Genomic DNA, 18,860 nt, shown 5'->3' with positions numbered 1-18,860 from the left:
ATGGGGAATGGATTCAAGTGTGGAGAGCCTGTAGGCAGAAAAGCTGATTTGGTGGCTCTGGCAACAGTTCAGGAAAGAAATAACATATTCCTTACTGAGGCAGTAAACATATGGCATAATTACTGTCTTTCCCAATCCCGCATCTAAGGCAAACATTGCTAATTGACCACTCCCTTTCGCAATTTAGCCTTCTCAACAGCGTTTCAGACAGCCATTGCCAATTATTTGTTGATGCTACCCTTGATACAGCTGTATAGCTTACTTACTATTCCAGACTGTCCTGTAAGTAGTCGATATGGATGCTATGAGACTGGAATTCTCTTGGGCTGACTGTTGGGTTAGGTTCTCTGGATTCCATTGTAGAGCTAAAACTCTTCTTTTTGACTTGTAGAAGTAAATGGATGAGTGTTTGCTGAGCAAGAAAAATATTTGGAGTGAAATCTCAGCTTCTAAGAGAGACTGCAACTTTTCTTCTCTCAATGCAAACAACATCCCTGGTCCAGCAACCAAAATAAAGTTGATGGACTCCATGGGGGCCACTGTCTAGCTCAAGCTACTTATAATGGGAAGTGAAGCACGTGCATTTCCTTGAGGTCACAGCTTTATGTCTGACCTGTGGCTGTAAGAACCACCATCTGATAGCTCCTTGGCAGCTGCTGTGGAATGAGTTATGGGTCTCAAGACCATTCCTAGTAGCATGAGTCCACTTCAGCAAAGTCATTCCGGAATTACTGCTGGTGAGGGAGTACTAAACAGAAAGGTAAATGAATATATGGAGACAGAGCTGCTCCATCCACCCGTCAAAGAGGTTTTCCCACAGCCACCCTGAGGCCCACTGGGTTAAAGGCTACATTGAGAGTTTTCACTGGAGGAAGGACAAACTCTCAGGCAATGGGCTATGTGTTCCTCTGCTGGCTCAAAGAAATAGATTCCGAAAGCAGGTTTTCAATGGCTTTTGAGTCAAGAGAAAAGGGCTGCCCCCCAGATAGCAAAGAGGAGCTGTATCCCCAGATTCATTAGATAAAGGACCATTAGAGTTGCATCAAATTTGCATTTTAATTAAGGGAGAGAAATTTCTCATTTGGACAGAGCCAGAGGCTATGTAGAAGGAACTTGGGTCTTGGGAACGAAGTTTTGAAATTTTCTGAAGGCTTCCCTCATTCAGCTTCTTGTTATAGTCTTGTTCTTGCTTGCTCACGTGGATGGACAGTGAGAATGTGCAATTATTTTTTGGGAATACGATGTTTTACTATAAGGGAAAGTGAGCCTCAACTAGAGGAATGATTGGGGATTTCAAATTTCAAGAGCCTGTCAGCATCTGTGTTTCAGAAATTCAGAGAAGAAAACTTGAACACAATGTTATTTATATATATATATATAAATTACCATTTATCAAGAAACCACAAGATGCCAGCTCTCTCTCTCTTTATGATATCATTTACATTCCTCAACCATGAGATATTATTTTTTTCATTTTACAAATGAAGTACTTCAGAGTTTAAAGAGATAACTTACCCATGCTATACAACTAGTAAGTGATGAAGGCCGGTTTTAATCACACATCTGTCTGATTGCTAAGTCCATTCTCTTTTCACTTTACCTGATGATACAGAAAATTGCTTGAGCTGGAACAGATATCCTCAACTAGGATAAAATGGAATGATGTGTAAGTCCCTAATAATAATGGAGACTTGGTGCTCTTCCAGCACATTATGGTCATTTTCTCAATCAATCCTTTCAATGACACTATGCATTTAGTTTTATATATTTACTTATTTTTAAATTTTATTTTGTTCTTGCTGTTGAGAATGTACACAGCAAAACATACACTGATTCTACAATTTCTACATGCACAATTCTGTACATGTGCAACTATTGAAAAATGGGCTAAAGGATGGGGGAGAAGATCCAGGGAAGGGAATGGATTAGAAAAACAAGGACCTTTAGCCTAAAATGAGTTTGTACATCTTTGAGGAGATTATTATTTTTTTCCTGAACACTAATCTAGTCATATTCAATCATCTCTTTCTTTGACCTGACATCTCCCTGTTTTTCTCTATGATTCCATTACTTGTTGCTAAAGAGCAGTAGGGCAGCAGGCAGGAGTGGGTTGGTTCACTGGTCCTCTTTGCTTGAGATTTCATCAGCACCATACTAGGGTGAACAGCAGCAGTTGTCAGAATTCATTCACAGTGGGTTATTGATCTAGAAAGAGCCAACATAGAACTGGGAGGTATTATATTATAGCTGGGAAAAATGATCTATAAACAGAATCCTGGTTATCCATCTAGTTTAGACAGTCTTTGACAGAACTATGAAGTAGGCATAATGCCAGTTCAGGCCCTGCCTATCCTTTCTTTGGCCATACTCGACTTTCTCTTCTCCACTCCTGAGGTTATCATCACCCTGGCAGGGCTCTCTTTTCTTGGGAAAATACAATCTGTTCCTTATATTATTTTTCCTTTTTTAACCCATTTGGCATCCAAGATCACATTCTTTCAGAGTCTTTGCTCTTAGCTTGCTGACTATACACCATTTAGAATAACTTATTCTCAGCCAGCTAATGTATTTTCTCTTCTAAATGGAATTGCCAACCACAAAAAATGCATAATGCCTTGATTTTGGTGGCTTGCTTGTTTTTAAGGCCATAGAATCTTGTTTATATTATGAATCTCAGGCAGTGTGACAGACCAGTGGAAGAAGTACTTTTTGAATACTACCAGGCAGTGCATCTTCACCAGCATCTCTAGCACAAGTGGGCTGTCAAATGATGGTAATTATATTGTGGAAAATGGCCTTTTCCATACCTGAAGTTTCATAGGGTTAAAGCCATGGTTGCTGGAGTGAGATGAATAGGTCATGCAGTGCAGCAGGGAATTGGGTACGACTTGGTGCAAATAAAAGAGAAAAGGCATAGCATATCATAGTGTATCTGATAGCTTCATTTGGAAGGGAAAATAAAATAGCTGGCTGAGAATAATTTATGCTAAATGGCTTATAGTCTGAAAGCTAAGAGCAAAGACTCTGCCAAAAGATACGGTATGTTTAGTTAAACATGAAGAAAAACCAGGCCTTGTATGCATATTCTAAAGGCAGAGTTAAGGTAGTGTATTATTTTTCTGTACACACGTGGGGTCACCATGAGATGGAGTTGTTAGTTTTCTAAGTCCGTTGTAACAAAGTACCACAAAATGAGTGGCTTATAAGAACAGAAATTTATTGTCTCACAGTTCTAGAGGCCAGTGGTCTGAATTCAGGGTTTTGGCAGGGCCCTATTCTCTCTGTCTTCTCTATGTTCATCAGGTAAAATGAAAGAACAAAGTTCCTTCCTTGTCTGTTCCAGCTTCTGGTAGCTCCAGGTGTTCCTTGGTATTCCTGGGACTGTATATACATCTTCAAATGGCTGTCTTCCCCCTGTGTTTGTCTCTGTGTCTCCTCCTCTTTCATAAGGATACCACTCAAATGGGAGTTGGACCCACCCTGCTCCAGTATGACTTCATGTTAATTTAACTGATTACATCTTCAAAGATCCTATTTCTACATGTCATAGATTGAATAGTGTCCCCCAAATATGTGTCTCAACTTGGTTATGCTGTAATTTCTAGTATTGTGTGATTGTCTACCATTTTGTGATCTGATATGATTATCCTATGTGTTATAAATCTTAATCTCTGCCTGTAGTTAATGATGCAAGATTAGATTATGTTAAAGAGGATTAGAGTGGGATGCAACACCCTTACTCAGGTCACAGCCCTGATTGGATGTAAAAGGAATTTCCCTGGGGTGTGGCCTGCATCACCTTTTATCTAACAAGAGATAAAAGGAAAGACAGTGAGCAGAGAGATGGGGGACCTCCTATCACCAAGAAAGAAGTGTCAGGAGCAGAGCATGTCCTTTGGTTCCAGGGTCCCTGTGCTGAGAAGCTACTAGACCAGGGGAAGATTGATGACAAAAGGGCCTTCCCCCAAAACTGGCAGAGGGAGAAAACCTTCCCTGGAAGCTAGCACCCTAAATTTGGACTTCTATCCTCCTAGAGTGTGAGAGAATAAATTCATATTTGTTAAAGATATCCACTTGTGGTATTTCTGTTATAGCAGCACTAGATAGCTAAGACACAATTCAAGGTCAAGTTCACAGGCACCAGCAGCTAGGATTTCAACATAACTTTTTTTTTGATTGGGAGGCACAATTCAACCCATAATACACAATAAATGCTTTTACATAAGCACCTGTTGAAAATCACTGTTCTAGAGAGTTTTATATCTTTCTCTATTTCCAGAGCCTAGCTTGATGCCTGGCATAAGGAAGGCACTCATGAAATATTCTGTAACATATGGAATAAGACTAAGGTTAACCAAAAAAATAAATAAACCAAATCCATTGCTGTCAAGTCATTTGTGACTTATAGTGACCATAAAAAAAAAACAAAAACTACACCATAGTGTTTTCAAGGCTGTAAATCTTTATGAAAGCAGATTGCCATAACCTGCTTTCATAAAGATTTATGAAAGAGCATTTGGTGAGTTTGAACTGTCAACCTTTTGGGAGGCAGCAGAACACTTACCATTGAGCCACTAGAGCTCTTCAGACTGAGGTTTTGAACTGCTGACCTTTCGGTTAGCAGCTGTAGCTCTTAACCACTACACCACCAGGGTTTCCGGACTGGGGTTAGCTCCTGCTTTTTACCAGCAAGAGGCAGTCATTCAAACAGAACAAAGGGATATTGCATGGCTTAAAATCAGGGAAGTTGTGTGTCAGGGTTGTAGACTTACACCATACTTATTCAATTGGTATGCTGAGCAAATAACCTGTGAAATTGGATTAAATGAAGGAGAATGGGGTATCAGGATTGGTAGAAGACTCAGTAACAAACTGCAATATGCAGATGACATAGCTTTCCTTGCTGAAAGTGAAGAGGACTTGAAGCACTTACTGATGAAGATCAAAGACCACAGCCTTCAGTACGGATTACACCTCAACATAAAGACAACAAAAATTTTCACGACTGGACCAATAAGCAACACCTTGATAAATGGAGAAAACACTCAAGTTGTCAAGAATTTCATTTTACTTGGATCCATAATCAATGCCCATGGGAACAGCAGTCAAGAAATCAAATGATGCATTGCATTGGGCAAAGTTGCTGCAAAAGACCTCTTTAAAGTCTTAAAAAGCACAGATGTCACTTTAAGGACTAAGGTGTACCTGACCCAAGCTATGGTGTTTTCAATTGCCTCATATGCATGTGAAAGCTGGGCAACAGATATAGAAGACTGAAGAAGAATTGATGCCTTTGAGTTATGGTGTTGGTGAAGAATGTTGAATATACCATAGACTACCAAAATAATGAACGAATCTGTCTTGAAAGAAGTACAGCATTTTGAAAGAAGTACAGCCAGGATGCTTCTTAGACGCCAGGATAGTGAGACTTCCTCTCATACACTTTGGTCATGTTATCAGGATGGACCAGTCCCTGGAGAAAGACATCATGCTTGGTAAAGTGGAGGATCATCGAAGGAGAGGAAGACCCTCAACGAGATGGACTGACACAGTGGCTGCATCAATGGGCTTAGGCATAACAACAATCATGAAGATGGCCACAGAACTCGGCAGTGTTTCGTTCTGTTGTGCATAGGGTTGCTATGAGTCAGAACTGGGTGGACAGCACCTAACAACAACAACAGTTTACCCCATATGCCCAGATATAAGGGAATCCTGAATGTTAGGTGAGCCTGCATTTTCTCAAAGAGAATAAGATTAAAAAGAAGGTTTTTTTTTTCCTGTCCAGTTGAATATATAAACTTCTGAGGTTACAGATAAAGCAGTTACTGCTCTACCTAAAATATTTAAGCTATTAGTTCATTATACATATGCATTTCAGGTGATAGTATATTAATTTAGGAGTACTGCTTTTTTCTACTTTTATATTTTTTTGAGACAATTTTATTCAAACTCTTCACATGCATTTTTGATATCAGCATCTTTGACATTGTTTACCCTTTTCCTGCTCCTATTTTTTCTGAAGATTCATGTTGTTCAAAGGAAACTTAGGTTATCACCCAAAGATATTTCCTAGTTGACAGTATAACACTAAATTATGCAGAGCCTCGCTGGCACCAATTGACCTGATGCTGGCCTTGCCATCTACTTAATTCTTTATTTCAAGAGTCCTTTCGGTGGTTTAGAAAATGTTGCTGTTAGTGCTGGAGCCATCAAGTGAACTAGTTTTTTCCAGGATTCCCCATCAGTAGTAGAATACAACACTAAGTTTTCTTCTCAGATCCATTTTACAGCTGCACTCCGTCTATAGAAGTAAGATGGCAGGCTCGGGGTTGGTATAGGAGGATCAGGACAGGCAAGAAAGACATGGTGGTGTGGCCCAGCCTTAGGCTGAATTACGAAGACTTGGATCATGGATCTAGAAGAGGCTATGGAGGTATAACACCTTTATGATTTAGGAAAGAAACCCATAAAAAGCCTGGGTGAGGCTTGTTTTCCAGGGTATAGAATATTTTCATTTTACTTCAAAACCCATATTTTTAACCACTGCATTATCCTCTAGAGAGATCAGTGTGTGATTCCTGGTCTTGCCCTGCATTAACTGTGAGTCCTTAGGCAAAAGATCTAGTTTCTATGAACCTGAGTTTCATTATCTTCATTCATTGACACTAAATATATAATGAAAAATAAAAACTACTAACTATCCAGTTACAATTTTAAATGAAATGATGCTATTCACAACAGCACCCTTTCTTTCACCTTTAGAACTCTTGTTCATCAGTCAGGACTCAGATCAAACATTACCTTTTCCAGGAAGCCATGTCTGCCAAGCTGATATACCAAAAATCCATTGCCGTTGAGTGGATCCCGACTCATAGCGACCCTATAGGACAGAGTAGAACTGCCCCATAGGGTTTCTGAGGGGTGGCTGGTGGATTCAAACTGCCAACCTTTTGGTTAGCAACCAGGGGCTCCTAATAGTGATTGAAGTAATGCTCTGAGTGCTGGAAATGTGGGGTAAACGTGACATGGTGTGTGTGTGTGTGCATGTGTGTGTGCGTGTGTGTTAATTCAAATGTAGAGACTCACATGAAGTATCCAAATGTTGTGATTATTCACTTGACAGTTTGACTTGAAGCAAAAGAAAAAGGTACGTTTTCTTCCCTGCAGTGCAGCAGCAGGATACACTGAAGCCAAAAGTCTTTTATTAATCCCCCTTGTTGAAGAAAATGAGCCCACTTCCTGACAGAATCACTAAATCAGATATTGGTAAAAGCTGGCCATTAGAGTTCCAATTAACAAATGTCTCATTGCTGTTCTCTGGGTACGTGTAATTGATAAAGATGTTTGCAGAGTCCTGGAGACGTCAGCCTAGCAGTCTCCAAAAAATCTGGCAACTATTTCTCTTACCATCACCGAGCAGCATAATTTAAAAACGTTTTCTTTTTTTTCTGAATTGTTCCATCTAGATAAATCGATTGTGCATTTACGTGAGGCTGGGAGACCAGAGGCCACATTCTGAAGTCTGTATCTCTCCAACCCAAGGGTAAGGGTAAGTACAAGTGACAGAAGAAGCGATTTAAAAAACAATGGAGGCAGGGCAGGCGCACCCCTGGCTACCTTTCCCGCCAAGGCCCTGCCATTCTAGCAGAGTGATTTCCTTCTTGCCCCTAGCCAGCCTATAGTTTTTTTTTTTTTTTTTGAACACGCAAACTTTCCACCAATTAGGCGCTTGTCTGCTTTTGAAAATCAGCTTAACTAACATTGATTGAGCACTTAGTATGCACAAAGCATTGTGATAATTTCTGTGGACTCCATCTTAAAAAAAAAAAAACTGTAGTTTAGTATGGCAAGAAAAATGTGCACATAACTTAAAAAGGGGTGAAATGGGAAGGAGGAGTTTCTAAACGTGAACTGAGGCTAGGAGGAACCAGCTGCAAAGTTCCAGGTGGAAACAATGAGATAATGGTGCTGACCTCAATCCCATCCCAGCGCCCTGACTGTTGGTGAATGCTCTCTGGGATCCAGAGAATAGTACCGAATTATTGCCAATGGGAAAGCTGAAGTGTGTATAAGCTTGATGGTCCCTAAGTTTGTGCCATAACTCTACCACTCCCTGCACAATCTGACCCTCAGCTAACTCTCCAGCCTCATCTCATGCCGGACTCCCCTCAGCTTCCTCTGCTCTGGGCACAGTTCATCAAACAAGCTGAGCTCTTTCTGCCTCAAGTACCAATGGCTCTGCCTCAGACTTCACACCTTTCCAATCTCAGCTTAAATACCACCTCTTCATGGAGGCTTTTCTGGAACATACTATGTAAAGTTCTCACCCCGCCCAGTGACTCTATCCCACTACTCTCTTCTGTTTCTTCTTAGCACTTACTTTGATCTGTAACTATCTTTTTTGTTGTTGTTGTTGAAATTTAGATGAAGGTTTACAGAACAAACTAGTTTCTCAACAAACAGTACACACATTGTTGCATGGCATTGGCTAATAATCCCACAACGTGTCAACACTCTCCGTTCTCAATCCTGGGTTCCCTATTACCAACTGTCCTGTTCCCTCCTACCTTCCAGTCCCTGCCCTAGGGCTGGTGTACCCCTTTAGTCTTATTTTTTTCGATGAGTCTGTTCAACTTTTGACTGCAGGGTGAACCTCAGGAGTGGCTTCATTACTGAGCTGAAAGGGTGTCCAGGGGCCATACTCTCGGGGTTTCTCCAGTCTCTGTCAGGCCAGCAAGTCTTGTCTTTCTTTTTGAGTTAGAGTTTTGTTCTACATTTTTCTCCAGCTCTGTCCGAGACCCTGTATTGTGATCCCTGTCAGAGCAGTCAGTGGTGTTAGCTGGGCAGCATCTAGTAATACTGGACTCAGTCTGGTGGAGGCTGTGGTAGATGTGGTCCATTAGTCCTTTGGACTATCTTCCCCTTATGTCTTTAGTGTTCTTCCTTCTTCCTTGCTCCCAAAGTATCTCAGATGACCAGTCACAGGCTTTTAAGAACCCAGACACTACTCACCAAGGTAGAATGTAGAACATATCCTTTATAAACTCTGTATGCCAACTGAGCTAGATGTTCCCTGCGACCATGACCCCCACAGCCCTCAGCCCAGCAATTCAGTCCCTCAGGGAGTTTGGATATGTCTATGGAGCTACCATGGGCATGCCTTGCACAGGTTGTCCTGGCTTCGCCAGTATTGTGTACTCTTACCCTTCACCAGAGTTACCTCTTATCTATTGTCTATTAAGTGTTTTTCCATCCCCACCCCTCCCCTCCCTCATAACTGTCAAAATTTTTTTTTTTTTGTATGTAAACCATTTCATGAGATTTAGGGTAGTGGTCTCATACAATATTTGTCCTTTTGTAACTGACTTATTTCACTTAGCATAATGTCCTCCAGATGCATCCATATTATGAGATGCTTCACAGATTCATTGTTGTTCTTTAGTGCTGTGCAATACTCCATTGTGTGTACATACCACAGTTTTTAAAATAATTTTTACTGTGCTTTAAGTGAAAGTTTACAAATCAAGTCAGTCTCTCACACAAAAACCCATATACACCATGCTACACACTCCCAAATACTCTCCCCCTAATGAGACAGCCCACTCTCTCCTTCCACTCTCTACTTTTGTGTCCATTTCGCCAGCTTCTAACCCCCTCCACCCTCTCATCTCCCCTCCAGGCAGGAGATGCCAACACAGTCTAAAGTGTCCACCTGATCCAAGAAGCTCATTCCTCACCATCATCCCTCTCCAACCCATTGTCCAGTCCAATCCACGTCTGAAGAGTTGGCTTTGGGAATGGTTCCTGTCCTGGGCCAACAGAAGGTCTGGGGGCCATGACCACCAGGGTCCTTCTAGTTTCAGTCAGACCATTAAGTCTGGTCTTATGAGCATTTGGGGTCTGCATCCTACTGCTCTCCTGATCCCTCAGGGGTTCTCTGTTGTGTTTCCTGTTAGAGCAGTCATTGGTTGTAACTGAGCCCCATCTAGTTCTTCTGGTCTCAGGATGATGTAGTCTCTGGTTCATGTGGCCCTTTCTGTCTCTTGGGCTCGTAATCGCCTTGTGTCCTTGGTGTTCTTCATTCTCCTTTGATCCAGGTGGGCTGGGACCAATTGATGCATGTTAGATGGCTGCTTGCTAGCGTTTAAGACCCCAGACGCCGCTCTTCAAAGTGGGATGCAAAATGTTTTCTTAACAGATTTTATTATGCCAATTGACTTAGATGTCCCCAGAAACCGTGTTCCCCAGACCCCTGCCCCTGCTATGCTGGCCTTCGAAGCATTCAGTTTATTCAGGAAACTTCTTTGCTTTGGTTTAGTCCAATTGTGCTGACCTCCCCTGTATTGTGTGCTGTCTTTCCCTTCACCTAAAGTAGTTCTTATCTGCTATCTAATTAGTGAATGCCCCTCTCCCACTCTCCCTCCCCGCCCCCTTGTAACCACAAAAGAATATTTCCTTCTCAGTTTAAACTATTTCTCAAGTTCTTATAATAGTGGCCTTATACAACATTTGTCCTTTTGCAACTAATTTCGCTCAGTATAATGCCTTCCAGGTTCCTTCATGTTATGAAATGCTTCACAGATTCATCACTGTTCTTATCGATGTGTAGTATTCCATTGTGTGAATATACCATAATTTATTTATCCATTCATCCTTTGATGGGCAGTTTATTTATCCATTCATCCTTTGGTTGCTTCCATCTTTTTGCTATTGTAAACAGTGCTGCAATAAACACGGGTGTGCATATATCTGTTTGTATAAAGGCTCTTATTTCTCTAGGATATATTCCAAGGAGTGGGATTGCTGGCTTGTATGGTAGTTCTATTTCTAGCTTTTTAAGGAAGCGCCAAATCGATTTCCAAAGTGGTTGTACCATTTTACATTCCCACCAGCAGTGTATAAGTGTTCCAATCTCTCCACACCCTCTCCAACATTTATTTTGTGTTTTTTGGATTAATGCCAGCCTTGTTGGAGTGAGATGAAATCTCATTGTAGTTTTGATCTGCATTTCTCTAACGGCTAATGATCGTGAACATTTCCTCATATATTTGTTAGCTACCTGACTGCCTTCTTTAGTGAAGTGCCTATTCATATCTTTTGCCATTTAGTTGCGTTATTTCTCTTTTTGCAGTTGAGTTTTTGCAGAATCATGTAGATTTTAGAGATCAGGCGCTGATCAGAAATGTCATAACTAAAAACCTTGTTCCTAGTCTGTAGGTAGTCTTTTTACTCTTTTGGTGAAGTCTTTGGATGAGCATAGGTGTTTGATTTTTAGGAACTCCCAGTTATCTAGTTTTTCTTCTACATTTGTTATAATGTTTTGTATACTGTTTTTGCCATGTATTGGGGCTCCTAACGTTGTCCCTATTTTTTCTTCCATGATCTTTATCGTTTTAGATTTTATATTTACATCTTTGATCCATTTTGAGTTAGTTTTTGTGCATGGAGTGAGGTATGGGTCTTGCTTCACTTTTTTGCAGATGGATATCCGGTTATGCCAGCACCATTTGTTAAAAAGGCTGTCTTTTCCCCATTTAACTGTTTTGGGGCCTTTGTCAAGTATCAACTGCTCGTATGTGGATGGATTTGTGTCTGGATTCTCAATTCTGTTCCACTGGTCCATGTGTCTGTTGTTGTACCAGTAGCAGGCTGTTTTGACGACTGTGGTGGTATAATAGGTTCTAAAATCAGGTAAAGTAAGGCCTCCCACTTTATTCTTCTTTTTCAGTAATGCCTTATTTATCTGGGGCCTCTTTCCCTTCCATATGAAGTTAGTGATTTGTTTCTCCATCTCATTAAAGAATGTCCTTGGGATTTGGATTGGAATTGCATTAAATGTATAGATCGCTTTTTGTAGAGTAGACATTTTTATAATGTTAGGTCTTCCAATCCATGAGCAAGGTATGTTCTTCCACTTATGTAAGTCTCTTTTGGTTTCTTGCAGAAGTGTACTGTAGTTTTCTTTGTATAAGTCTTTTATATCTCTGGTAAGATTTATTCCTAAGTATTTTATCTTCTTGGGGGCTACTATAAATGGCATTGATTTGGTGATTTCCTCTTCAATGTTCTTTTTGTTGGTGTAGAGGAATCCAAGTGATTTTTGTATGTTTATCTTGAATCCCGATACTCTGCTGAACTCTTCTATTAGTTTCAGTAGTTTTCTGGAGGATTCCTTAGGGTTTTCTGTGTATAAGATCATGTCATCTGCAAATGGAGATACTTTTACTTCTTCCTTGCCAATCTGGATGCCCTTAATTTTTTTTTTTATCTAGCCTAATTGCTCTGGCTAGGACTTCCAGGACAATGTTGAATAAGAGTGGTGATAGAGGGCATCCTTGTCTGGTGCCCGATCTCAGCAAGAATGCTTTCAGGTTCTCTCCATTTAGGTGATGTTGGCTGTTGGCTTTGTATAAATGCCCTTCATTATGTTGAGGAATTTTCCTTCTATTGGTATTTTGCTGAGAGTTTTTATCATGAACGAGTGTTGAACTTTGTCAAATGCCTTTTCTGCATCAGTTGATAAAATCATGTGATTTTTGTCCTTTGTTTTATTTATGCGGTGGATCACATTAATTGTTTTTCTAATGTTGAACCATCCCTGCATACCTGGTATGAATCCCACTTGGTCATGGTGAATTATTTTTTTGATATGTTATTGAATTCTATTGGCTAGAATTTTGTTGAGGATTTTTGCATCTACCCTCATGAGGGATATAGGTCTATAATTTTCTTTTCTTGTGGTGTCTTTACCTGGTTTTGGTATCAGGGATATGGGTGGCTTCACAGAATGAGTTTGGTACTATTCTGTCCTTTTCTATGCTCTGAAATACCTTTAGTAATAGTGGTGTTAACTCTTCTTTGAAAGTTTGGTAGATCTCTGCAGTGAAGTCATCTGGGCCAGGGATTTTTTTTTGTTGTGTGTTTTTTGATTACCTTTTCAACATCTTCTTTTGTTATGGGTCTATTCAGTTTTTCTACCTCTGTTTGTGTTAGTTTAGGTAGGTAGTGTGTTTCTAGGAATTCATCCATTTCTCTAGGTTTTCAAATTCATTTGAGTATATTTTTTCATGGTAATCTGTTATGATTCTTTTAATTTCAGTTGGGTCTGTTGTAATACCACCCCTCTCATTTCTTATTCGGGTTGTTTGCTTCCTTTCCTGTTTTTCTTTTGTCAGTGTAGCCAGTGGTTTATCAATTTTGTTGATTTTTTCAAAAAACCAGCTTTTGGTCTTGTTAATTCTTTCAATTGTTTTTCTGTTTTCTGTTTCATTTAGTTCAGCTCTAAGTTTTATTATTTGTTTTCTTCTGGTACCTGTGGGTTTCCTTTGTTGCTCTCTTTCTATTTGTTCAAGTTGTAGGGATAATTCTTTGATTTTGGCTCTTTCTTCTTTTTGGATGTGTGCATTTATTGATATAAATTGGCCTCTGAGCAACACTTTTGCTGTGTCCCAAAGGTTCTGATAGGAAGTGTTTTCATTCTCATTGGATTCTATAAATTTCTTTCTTCCATCCTTAATGTCTTCTATAATCCAGTCTTTTTTGAGCAGGGTATTGTTCAGTTTCCAAGTGTTTGATTTCTTTTCCCTGCTTTTCCTGTTATTGATTTCCACTTTTATGGCCTTATGGTCAGAGAAGATGCTTTGTAATATCTCAACGTTTTGGATTCTGCTAAGGCTTGCTTTATGACCTAATATGTGGTGTATTCTAGAGAATGTTCCATGTGCACTAGAAAAGAAAGTATAGTTGGTTGCTGTTGGGTGGAGTGTTCTGTATATGTCTGCGGGGTCAAGTTGGTTGATTGTGGCATTTAGATCTTCCATGTCTTTATTGAGCTTCTTTCTGGATGTCCTGTCCTTACTGAAAGTGGTGTGTTGAAGTCTCCTACTATTATTGTGGAGCTGTCTATCTCACTTTTCAATGCTGATAGAGTTTATGTACCTTGCAGCCCTGTCATTGGGTGCATAAATATTTAATATGGTTTATCTTCTTGGTGTATCGTCACTTTAATCCTTATATAGTGTTCTTCTTTATTCTTTATAATGGATTTAACTTAAAAGTGTATTTTGTCAGAAATTAATATTGCCACTCCTGCTCTTTTCTGATTGTTGTTTACTTGATATATTTTTCCATCCTTTGAGTTTTTGTTTGTTTGTGTCTGTAAGTCTAAGGTGTGTCTCTTGTAGGCAGCATATAGACGGATCTTGTTTTTTAATCCATTCTGTCACTCTCTGTCTCTTTATTGGTGCATTTAGTCCATTTACATTCAGGGTAATTATGGATAGGTATGAATTTAGTGCTATCATTTTGATGTCTTTTTGTGTGTGTTGTTGACAGTTTCTTTTTCCCACTAGATTTTATGTGCTGAGTAGATTTTCTGTATATATTGTCCTTTCCTCATATTTGTTGTTGTTGACTTTGTTTCTGCTGAGTCTGTATTTTTCCCTTGTATTTTATTTTGATGAGTAGGATAGTTTGCCTCCTTTGTGGTTACCTTATTGTTTACTCCTATTTTTCTAAATTTAAAACTAAGTTTTATTTCTTTATATTGCTGACTCTTCCTCTCCATATGGAAGGTGTATGATTACATTTCTTAGTCCCTCTTTATTATTTTAATATTGTCTTCTTTTATATAGTAACATCATTGTTACCCTGTTTTGGGCTTTTTTTTTTTCTTTAATAATCTTGCTTTGTTTTTTTGGATTTCCCTGTCTGGGTTGACTTCTCGTTGCTCTGCCCGGTGTTCTAGTCTTGGGTTGATACCTGATATTATTGATTTTCTAACCAAAGAACTCCCTTTAATATTTCTTGTAGTTTTGGTTTGGGTTTTATGAATTTGCACAACTTGTGTTTATCTGGAAAAGTCTTAATTTCACCTTCATATTTAAGAGACAGTTTTGCTGGATATATGATTCTTGGCAGGTAATTTTTTTCCTTCAGTTTTTTAAACATATGTCATCCCATTGCCTTCTTGCCTGCATGGTTTCTGCTGAGTAGTCTGAGCTTATTCTTAGTGGCTTTCCTTTGTAGGTGACTTTTCATTTATCCCTCTCTGCCCTTATAATTCTCTCTTTATCTTTGGTTTGGGCAAGTTTGATTATAATATGTCCTGGTGACTTTCTTTTAACATCTACCTTATGTGGGGTTCAATGAGCATCTTGGATAGGTATCTTCTCATCTTTCACGATATCAGGGAAGTTTTCTGCCAACAAATCTTCAACAATTTTCTCTGTATTTTCTGTTATCTCTCCCTGCTCAGGTACTCCAATCACTGGTAGGTTATTTCTCTTGATAGAGTCCCACATGATTCTTAAGGTTTCTTCATTTTTTAAAAATTCTTTTATCTGATTTTTCTTCAAATATACTAGTTCCAAGTGATTTATCTTCAAGTTCTGAAATTCTAGCTTCTACTTGCTCAATTCTTTTCCTCTGACTTTCTATTGAGTTGTCTAATTCTGTAATTTTATTGTTAATCTTCTGAATTTCCGATTGCTGCCTGTCTATGGATTTTTCCAGCTTATTAAACTTTGTATTATGTTCCTGAATAGTCTTTCTAATTTCTTCAGTTGCTTTATCTGTGTGTTCCTTGGCTTGTTCTGCGTATTGCCTCATTTCCTTCCTGATGTCTTGAAGGGTTCTGTATATTAAACTTTGGTATTCTGCCTCTGGTAATTCCAGGAATGCACTTTCATCTAGAAGATCCCTGGATTCATTGTTTTGAGAGCCTGTAGAGGTGATCATTTTCTGTTTCTTTATGTGACTTGATATTGACTGTTGTCTCCGAGCCTTCTATAAGTTGTTGTATTAGTTTATGCTTGCTTACTGTGCCATAGCTGCTTGCTTTGTTTTGTTTCGTATACCCCTGTGGGTTGCTTAAGTGAGCTAGCTTGATTATTTTCATCTTTGGAGCTCTGGTATCCTGTCCTCAGCTGGCTAGAGCTGTTATCAAGTATATCAGTCTAGGAGTCCATTCAGTTTTCTTGTATGAGTTCAGCTCAGGTTTCCAGGTAGGTGATCATCTAGTGTGTGGTACGGGCTCTGTCCTACAGTCTTAGAGGTGCAGGGGTGATTGGTGTATATACCGGTATCTGATTGCAGCAGGGGGTCACGCTCTGAACAAGGCAGGGGGCTGAGAACTGACCCCCAAGTGTTTCTGAGGAAAACACATCTCTGTTCCCTAGAGCATGCTGGTGGGTGGGTTCTGGAGAGGGACCGTGGGCACCCAAAGTTTTTGGTTGTAAGGACTGGGAGGTACCAGCTGTCTTTGGACCCCTGTCGTGGGTGGCTGTGTGACCTGAGTGGAGCTACCAGTCCTTAGGTCCCTGATGTGGGTAGGTAAGGACCTTGTTTAATAGGCAAAGCAATGTCAAACGTCAAGCACCCACCTCTCCAGCACACAGCTGAAACTGTTGGAGTTAGCCAACAAGTGCCTATTCTCCCGAAATAGGCCCACACAGGTCCATGCAGAAGGGAAAGGTGCTCATGGTCCATGGATGGTTTATGCCTGGACAGGAGCCGCTTGTGTCTTGAGCTCCCCTGGATAATGGAGCTAGCAAATTATCTTTTCCCCCCTATTGCAAATTTTTTCCTTCCCCAAGGCTGGGAGGATGGCTGTAGGTGCTCACCAGGGTCTATCTCAGGCCCAAGGATTCATCTGCTGAGGCTGGCTTGGGGGTGGGGGTGGGAGCGCAGTAAAATATATGCAAGTACTTAGCTTTTGCTGAGAGTGCTGTTCTCCTCAGGTTCTGGAGGTGTGAGTAGGCGGTGTGGCTGGCTGCTTCTCCCTGAGGAAACTGCAGCTGAACACTAGTACCAGCCCAGCACTGCCGCTGCCGCAGCTGCAGCTCCAGGAATGGTGCCTGAGGGCTCCCCGCGATTCAGGTCTGGTAGCTCCTCTCCACTTCTGAATGGTCTCTTCTTCCCCCTGCCCCTCAGTTCATTGTCTAAGTTTGCCTTAGATGCTCAAGTCTCCCAGCTTGTCACAAATATACCCGTTTCACTTGTTTTTTTTTGGTCTTTGTTGTAAAGAGGGCTCGCTGGAAATGTCTGTCTATTCCGCTAACTTGGCTCCGCCTCCTACCGCAGTTTGTTTATCCGTTCATCTGTTGATGGGCATCTAGGTTGTCTCCATCTTTTTGCTATCGTGAACAATGCTGCAGTAAACATGGGTGTACATATATCTATTCATGTGATGACTCTTATTTCTCTAGGATATATTCCTAGGAGTAGGATTGCTGGATCAAATGGTATTTCTATTTCTAGCTTTCTAAGGAACCACCATATCGTTTTCCAAAAAGGTTGTATCATTTTGCATTCCTGCCAGCAGTGCTGATCTCCCCACATCCTCTCCAACATTTGTTATTTTCTGTTTTATTGATTCATGCCGGTAATGCCGAGATGAGAAGGTATCTAATTGTGGTTTTGACTTGCATTTCTCTGATGGCCAGAGATTTTGAGCATTTCCTCATGTGCCTGTTGGCCACTTGAATATCTTCTTTGGTGAAGTGTCCTTTTATTTCCTTTGCTCATTTTTTAATTGGATTATTTGTGTTTATGTTGTAGAGATGTTGGATTTCCTTGTAGATTTTAGAGATTAGAACTTTTTCTGATTTGCAATAGCCAATTTTTTTTTTCCCCAGACTATAGGTTCTCTTCTTGCTCTTTTGGTAAAGTCTTTTGATGAGCATAAGTCATCCGGGCTCTCAATTTTGTTCCATTGGTCAACATATCTGTCGTCGTACCACTAACTGGCTGTTTTGACTACTGTTGCTGTATAGTAGGTTCTGAGGTCAGGCAGTGCGAGTCCTCCTACTTTATTCTTTTTCTTTAATAGTGCTTTGCTTGCCTGGGGCTTCGTCCCTTTCCATGTAAAGTTAATGATAAGTTTTTCCATCTCTTTAAAGAATGTTCTTGGTATTTGGAATGGTATTGCATTGTATTTGTAAATTACTTTGGGTAGAATTGTCATTTTCACCATGTTGAGTCTACCTATCCATGAGCATGGTATGTTTTACCATTTATGTAGATCTCTTTTGGTTTCTTGCAGTAGTGTTTTGTAGTTTTCTTTGTATGGTCTTTTACATACCTGGTTAGATTTATTCCCAAGTATTAATTTTTTTAGAAGCTATTATAAATGGTATTGTTTTCTTTACTTCTTTTTCATCATTCTCTTTATTGGTGTATAGGAATCCAACTGATTTTTGTATGTTTATCTTGTATCCTGCAACTCTGCTGAATCTTTCTATTAGTTCCAGCGGTGTTCTCGTGGAGTCTTTTGGATTCCTAAGTGTAGTATCATATCATCTGCAAATAGGGACAGTTTAACTTCTTCATTACCAATTTGGATGCCCTTTACTTCTGTTTCTTGTCTTATTGCCCTAGCTTAGATTTTCAACACAATGATAAATAAGAGTGGTGATAAAGGGTATCCTTGTTCCTGTTTTCAAGGGAATGTTTTCAGCCTCTTTCCATTGAGAACAATGTTGGCCATTGGTTTTGCATAGATGCCCTTTATTATGTTGAGAAATTTCCCTTCTATATCTATTTTATTGAGAGTTTCTATCAGGAGTGGATGTTGGACTTTGTCAAATGCCTTTTCTGTGTCGGTTGAGATGATCATGTGATTCTTTTCTTTCCTTTTATTTATGTGGTGGATTGCATTGATTGATTTTCTAATGTTGAACCACTCTTGCATACTTGGTATGAATCCTACTTGGTCATGGTGTATTATTTTTTTGATATGATGCTGAATTCTATTGGTTAGAATTTTGGTGAGAATGTTTGCATCTATATTCGTGAGACATATTGGTCTGTAATTTTCTTTTTTTTGTGGTGTCTTTGCCTGGTTTTAGTATCAGGGT

At 39.9% G+C, this 18,860-nt stretch overlaps 1 protein-coding gene across 1 annotated transcript in view; it reads left to right on the top strand.

The window, feature by feature from the left end:
* Nucleotides 1–7,552, top strand: part of PRELID2 (PRELI domain containing 2) — a 197,627-nt gene extending 190,075 nt beyond the window's left edge. Inside the window, exon 7 of the mRNA XM_049873978.1 lies at nt 7,470–7,552. The gene's annotated coding sequence lies outside the window, so the exon portion shown is untranslated. The remainder of the gene's footprint in view (nt 1–7,469) is intronic.
* The last annotated feature ends 11,308 nt before the right edge of the window (nt 7,553–18,860 follow it).

The sequence above is a fragment of the Elephas maximus genome, chromosome 2 (assembly GCF_024166365.1).
Source record: "Elephas maximus indicus isolate mEleMax1 chromosome 2, mEleMax1 primary haplotype, whole genome shotgun sequence".
NCBI lineage: Eukaryota > Metazoa > Chordata > Mammalia > Proboscidea > Elephantidae > Elephas > Elephas maximus.
Note: the sequence above shows the minus strand (reverse complement) of the source record. Positions and strands in the feature narration are given on the sequence as shown.